The 7,024-nt window shown below is 37.7% G+C and overlaps 1 pseudogene; it reads left to right on the top strand.

Annotated features, from left to right (window-relative positions):
- The first annotated feature begins 2,900 nt into the window (after positions 1-2,900).
- LOC149189461 (uncharacterized) lies at positions 2,901-5,168 on the top strand (annotated as a pseudogene).
- Positions 5,169-7,024: the final 1,856 nt, after the last annotated feature.

The following is a 7,024-nucleotide window of genomic DNA, read 5'->3' as shown; positions in this document are numbered from 1 at the left end:
CCTCTACTTCCCTCTTAGAAGTTCTCTGTTCGACTCCTCTGAGTCTCTACTTCCTGTTTGGAAGTTCTGTTTTGGACTCCCTCTAAATCCTAATTTCCCTCCTGGAAATTCTTCTGCCGCTTGTCGAGTTGCCCCCTAATCTGATCGACTTGTGCAGCTACACCTCTGATCCGAGTTCCTCGATAACAAATCCTTTGGCCCTGCTCTATCAGGTTCTATTTTGACTACAGTACCTCACCAGCTCCACTCTGCAATATTCCTACAACCTTCTAGACCGAAGCAACTGCCTCTATGTGAACTGTGTCAGCCCCTCTCTGCCTCACGCTAGCTCTTCGTCACCCCGGATGGGTTTGCGTCAGCCTTAAGATGCCCTGCATTAGCCCTCTGGCCCTCTGCGTCAACAACGCTAACCTCCCTGAGGTTCTGCACAGCTCCCTACTTCCTCTGCGTCACACTCCTTGGCTTTTGCGCTGTTGGAAACAACTTCTGTCACCTCGGGACAGTTGTTTTCTGCTGCTATTGCTCCGCTCGGCTAATGTCTTTTAGTCCTCCTATGATCTGCAATCACCCTCTAATACCATGTTGAAGTTTCTAACTTTATTTAGTTAGAAACCTTTCATGCACTTTATCTAATTTATTCCTACCTACTGGTTATTTTTCCTTAACAAGTTATTTACAATGTAAATACTGCAAATAGACACCAGTGCATGCTCAACATATTACAGATCAATAACTAAAAGAAACAAGAACAAACACACCATATGACACTATTATTTTTTGGACTAATGTCCCCGGAAAAAACCCAATGTGGGAAAACCGGTGCACCTATCTGAGGGTTTTCTTATTAAGCAATATCAAAGTACAATCTGGGTGCCAAAACTAGCCTACCCAACAAAGAATTTCCTTGGTAGTAATACCTCTCAGTTTCTGAAAATCTATTGGCTGAAACCCCGGATAATCCTTCTGGTAGCTACTTAGCACCAATTTTCCCCAGAAACCCCAGCGTCTGCCCAATCTGGACTGCGTCAGCCTCTCCTAGCCTAGCACTGGCCCTGTGTCAACCTATCTTGGCCTGCGTTAGCCCCAGGAGGCCCTGCGTCAGCTACTCTGGCCTCTCTGGTGCTCTGCACAACACTTAGCTGCCTCTACGTGGCCTTGCGTGAGCAATGGCTGCTCCTGTGTCTCTCTCTGTAGCTGCTTTGCTGCTCTCTCGACACTATCTCTGCCTCTCTGTCTCTTTGTACTCAATGCCCCTCAGTTGCTCTCCCAATCACTAATTCTATCTCTCTTAGCAAACCCCACTCTAGAGAATAGAATGCCTGATCACTCTGGTGTGTTCTCCAAGTGACCCTCAAGCCTCCTCTTATACTTTTCTTGTTGACATCTCAACGACCGAGATTAAGTCCCTAATCAATGGCTAAGATTAGTGTTGTCGCATAGATTGTCACGACAACGCTCAGACCGGGGGCTATCACCCTGATCCCTGATCTCTCCGTTTAAGCCTGCCTCCCACGGCTAAGAGAGGTAGATCCTGTGGGATAATGGATGACCAACTGGGGACCAGTTGGGTTGGGAGACACGAGGGGCAACAAGCACTTAAATGGTTTTATTGAATTAATAGACCAGTGCCTTATGAAATAAATGATTAAACGATTATTTATCAAATGCTGCAGAAATATAAACTCATGTAAAATAATCATTTATCATCAAATAACCAGAGCGATGTAAGATTTTCAACAAATGCACAATGTCTTAACGATGATCCAGCAATTAAACTTAAAGAAAAATTAAATGCTTTAAATGATCATAAAATTTAAATGCTGATCAGTTACCACTTTCACATAGTTAACTTCAAAATAAACATTAAGTGCATTTAACTATAGAGAAATGGAACATAGAGACATCAAAAATGAATTTTTCAATTTTTAGCTAAGCCTTTTCTTTTTTTAAGAATAAAACAAAACTAAAATCTTAATAAAACTAAAATAAATGAGACTTAAAACTATTCTAAACTAAATAAAACTCAAAATTATTAAAATTTAATCTTAAAATCAAATAAATCTAAACAAAATAGAAACCCATTAAAATCTAAAATTTAAATTTTTTTTATGATTTTTTATTTTTATAATTTTATGATTTTTTTAAATAAAATTCTAAGATTAAGATAAAACAAAACTAATATCTAAAAATCTAAATAAAACTCTAAAAAAAGGGCCTCAACTTTTTATGATTTTTGGTAAATTTTATTATTATTATTATTATTTTTATTTTTTATTTTTTATTTTTATTTTTTTTAATTTTATAAAACAAAACTAACTGCTAAACAAAAAAAGAAACTCAAATTTTATTTTTTTTAAACAAAACTAACTAAATTTAAAACAAAATTAAACTAAATTAAAAGATAAACGAAAATCTAATTCTAAATCTAATATGAAGTTAAAACTGAACAACAAAAAAAAATCGAAATTATATATATATTTTTAATTTTTTAAAACTTTAGAATCATTTAAACTAAACTAAAGTTAATTCTAAGTTTAAAACAAATAAAAAAGAATTAAAAAAAAAAAAAATCTGAATCTAAAACTATGTGACAAAGTAAAAATCGAATATCAAAACTTGAGAACCCAAACCTAAGTAAACTAACGCATAAAATAAAAAGAGAATTTCAAAACGGTGTATATCATATTGTTTTTGTAGGTCGAAGAGTTTGACCGCAGCAGGGAGGAACGGCACCAGCGTGAAGGAGTTAGGGCGCTGGAGCAGCGTTTGGGCAGAGATGATTTCAAATGCTTGCAGATTGAATGCAGTGGGCACGTTTTGCACAGAGGGACGGCTAGAGGCCAAGACCAAGAATGAATAGCTATTTGAGGACCCAGTTTCATACGGTCAGGAGAAAAGCTATGGCCTGCAAACGAAACGAAAACAACTCAAAAAGTACGGTTATGTTTGGAACACCCAGGCATAAAATGTTAGGAACTATATCGAAAGAAGTGGGGAATTCAATCACTATTGTGATGCCTCTAGTGGTGATGACTGCCATTCAGAAAACAAATATGTGTGTTAACAAGCTAGCTCATTCAGATGCACTTTTAATGGGCGAGGAACGGCCTCAGAATCAGGGGGCAATAGAAAAAGAACAAATTGGAACCAACCCTACCGTTACAACTTCTTGGACAGTAGTAGCCGGGTGTGCCCAGGCCAGAATAGTGGAAGAAGGTTTAGAGCATCTGAAACTTATGCCATGTTCTGGATGTCAACATACTGTACATGCATACAACAATTTTTTAAGTTCTTTTCTGAGGTCCAGTAATGTAAATTTTGAAACTGTTGAGGCTATTCTACAAGAGATGCATCATTTCGAGGCATCCCCAAACACTTTGACTTACAAATTACTTTTAACTGGTTGCATCAGGTTGGGAAAGTTGGACAGTGCCTTGAAATTTATGAAAGAGATTACTCAGAAAGGAAATCATCCTTATAAGTATACGTACAAGGCGCTTTTGAAAGCTTTGTTAAAGGAAGGGAACCTGGAGGCTGCATTGGACGTCTTTGAAGACATGTTGGAGGTAAATTTTCTCCCTGCAGTACGAACTGTCAATAATCTTATGATGGGTCTTTGCAGAGTGGGAAAAATTGAAGAGGCTTACCACCTCCTGAGGACTTTGCTTGGGAAGGGGTTTTCTCCAAATGTCTTTAGTTACAATCCATTGATACTAGGTCTATGCAGGGCAGGAAAAACTTCAAGTGCTATAAAGATTTTTTGCTCTATGAATGGAAATGGTTGTTCTCCAAATGTGTACACTTACACTGCTCTGGTCTATGGTTTTAGTGAAGAAGGTAGGTGGGAGGAAGCTTACAGTGTTTTGGATGAGATGGCATCTGAGGGCTGTAATCCTAATGTTGTAACATTTACTACATTAATTAATGGTCTCTGCAAGAAAGGAAACATTAAGGAGGCCAGTAGGGTTCTTGATATGATGGTTAAGCATGATTGTTCTCCGGACTTGGTCACTTACAACATTATTCTTCATGCTCTTTGTAATGCTATGAAGTTTTTAGAAGCCTGCCAATTAATGGATGTTATTTCCAACAAGGGCTTTTATCCTGATATATATACTTACACTGCACTAATAGGAGGACTCTGTAAGGTAGGCCAAGTTGCAGAGGCCCATAAGTTGCTGCAAGATTTGTTGCGCAAGGGTTATGTTCTTGATATTGTTACATGTAATATTTTTTTCAATGGCTTATGTCAAAAATACAAGTCAGAAGAGGCTTGTGCACTTCTGACAAATATGGAGTGCAAGGGTTACCGACCTAATTTGGTTACATACAATACATTGCTAAATGGTTTGTGCAAGGAGGGGAAGTTGTAGCAGGCATTTCAACTTTTTAATGAGCTGTCATATAGAGGCTGTTCTCCTGATACAATTTCTTATAACATAATGATCTCTGCACTATGCAAGGACGGTAATAATTTTAGAACGATAAGAGAACTTCTAGGTAAAATGCATGTTGAAGGTTGTACTCCCAATGTAGTGACTTATAATTCTTTGATATATTATCATTGTAGGGTTGGAACGCTCTGCAAAGCCTTTCAATTGCTGAATTGTATGCCAAAACAAGGGTGCCTTCCTAGTGTTGTTACCTACAATATATTGTTGGATAGCCTGTGCAAGAAAGGAAACTTGCAGGAAGCATACAGGCTTTTCAGTGTGATTTCCAACAAAGGATGTACCCCTGATCAAAGTTCTTACAATATATTAATCCATGCTTTTTGTAGGGCAGGGCAAATGTCAACATCAGAAATGATGGTTCGTGATATGCATACCAAGGGTTGGACTCCTGATGTTTTTACTTATGGTTCCATAATGTACGGGCATTGCAAGGTAGGCAGCGTAAACAAAGCCCTTGAACTATATGATGAAATGTTAGAGAATGGATATCGACCAAGTATTATTTTGTACAATATATTGTTATATGGTCTATGCAAGGAAGGTAAAGAACAGCAAGTGTCCAAGCTTTTACTTAACATGGCAATTGATGGTTGTGGTCCTGACACGGTCTCTTACAGTATATTGAAACACAGCATAGCCAGGGGAAGTGGACTTTTGGAATCTCTTAAGCTACTGAATTACTTGATAATGTGTGGTCGCCTTTTACCAGAGTAACAGAGCAACACAACCAAGCATCTGATTTTAAACAAGTAGTTGCAAATTGCAATGCTAAATAAGTTGCACTGCTGGAAGTTGGAAACCTGGGACAGCTGGTTTGTATGTGTGAAATAAGTAATATATTGTCTCCAGGGAAGTTCAGAAAAACAGCTAGGTATGCCAGAGGGGAGTGCTCGTTGAAGTGTGAATGATGTAACAAAGCAGCTTTCGAGGAGTTTGATGCAGAAGCAGTATTGTTGTATTCCGAATTTCCGACTAATATCATGGAACCTCCACTTGGAGTGACCTTCTATGGGTGCTTGCCTTGCCAGTTCACAATTGTATCAACTTTGTCAAAAACAGGTTAGTTTTTCTCCTCCTGTCATATGATGTCGATGGTTAATAGTGGTATTTGGCTCGAATGCTTCCTGTTCTTTTCTCCTCTTTTTTCTAAGTTCCAAGTTCTGCATTTAATAACATTGAGTTTTTTAGTTTTAAAGACAACCAGATCTTTTTTCTCCTGGATGACAAATTTCAAGAATAACCCATCTTAGGTTTTTCTCTATTTGACATTTTGCCAAACTGGGGGTTTTAAACTAGGAAAAGAGAATTAAACAAACAATTCGATGCTGGAATTTTATTTGGAGATAAAAGACAACGACAAGAAATACTATTTTAGAGAATTCCTTTTGCAGGTACAGTAAGAAGAGGAGTCTCCATGCAATCGATGTTGCCAATTTTAAACATTTGGCAAATCAATAATTCAACATCAGAGCTCGAGTGAAGAGGAATTGCCATCATTCTATTTCCATGATATTATTTTCATTAGACAAGTGCCAGGTGATACTTATATTAAACATTCCTCAGCACATAACATGAACAAGAATACATGAAGGCTGAATAAAGAAGAAAATCAAATGCCTGTTGTACAATGGGACACAAGGTTGCCTTGAAGATTGAATTATGCCTAATGCAAATTATAGAGTTTACTCTGTGGAAATTTTTAAAATCTGCACAAAACAAAACACTTAAAAAATTTCATCTCATTTACTTGAAGTTCCCTAGATCCATTTCATAAAAATTTTTGGCATTATGGTTGAATCTGAAATATTTATTACAACAGAAAATACTTCAATTTATCCAACGTTTTCACTAGGCAAGCTAAAGAAGATAGACACTGAGAATATACTTGAAGGAAGAGATGAATATCAAGTGCTCGGGGCAAAAGCTCAACCAACACAGATCTGAAAATCACTTCAATAAGAACAGATTTGTAACAGGACTAAATATGATTTCTAGTTTCTTCTAGGCATGCTAAAACACACAACATTTCAGTCTGGTTGTCTCAACAAGTCAGTTCATTAAAACAGCCATGAAACTACTCATAACAATGAGAAACCAAAATCCGAGTTTCAGTGCTGGAACACATAAATTTAGGACAGATATAGTACACTTCATATATTACAGAAATGAAGATAAATTACTATACCTTAGCTCATCTCAAGCTGATACAACAAGTCCCTGTAGCTTGCCCAAGCAAGGACTTTTCAATTCTTCTAGACCCTGTCAAGGTCATCCACCATCAGCAAAAAGCCCTAACTGATGATACAAAAGTCTGGCAAGGCATCCCACCAAGATATTTAGCCACACCAAAGGCTCCACAACAAGCTAGCGTCAACATCAACAAGTCCACCATTGCATTCCACAAGCTATAAAGGGGACTTACCAAGTGTGCATTACACGAAGTCCCCTTGCATCTGAGTGCTACAAATCTTGCTCTAGGGTTTCATCACACAAACCCTAGGTTTAGCTCACACCAAGCATTCAAGACAAGCCATGGTGCTCCAAGTCATATCTAGGGTTTACTTTGCACA

This window comes from Pinus tabuliformis, chromosome 3_1, assembly GCF_031772625.1.
Source record: "Pinus tabuliformis cultivar Carrire ecotype Pingquan chromosome 3_1, CPIR1, whole genome shotgun sequence".
In the NCBI taxonomy this organism is placed as follows: Eukaryota; Viridiplantae; Streptophyta; class Pinopsida; order Pinales; family Pinaceae; genus Pinus; species Pinus tabuliformis.
Note: the sequence above shows the minus strand (reverse complement) of the source record. Positions and strands in the feature narration are given on the sequence as shown.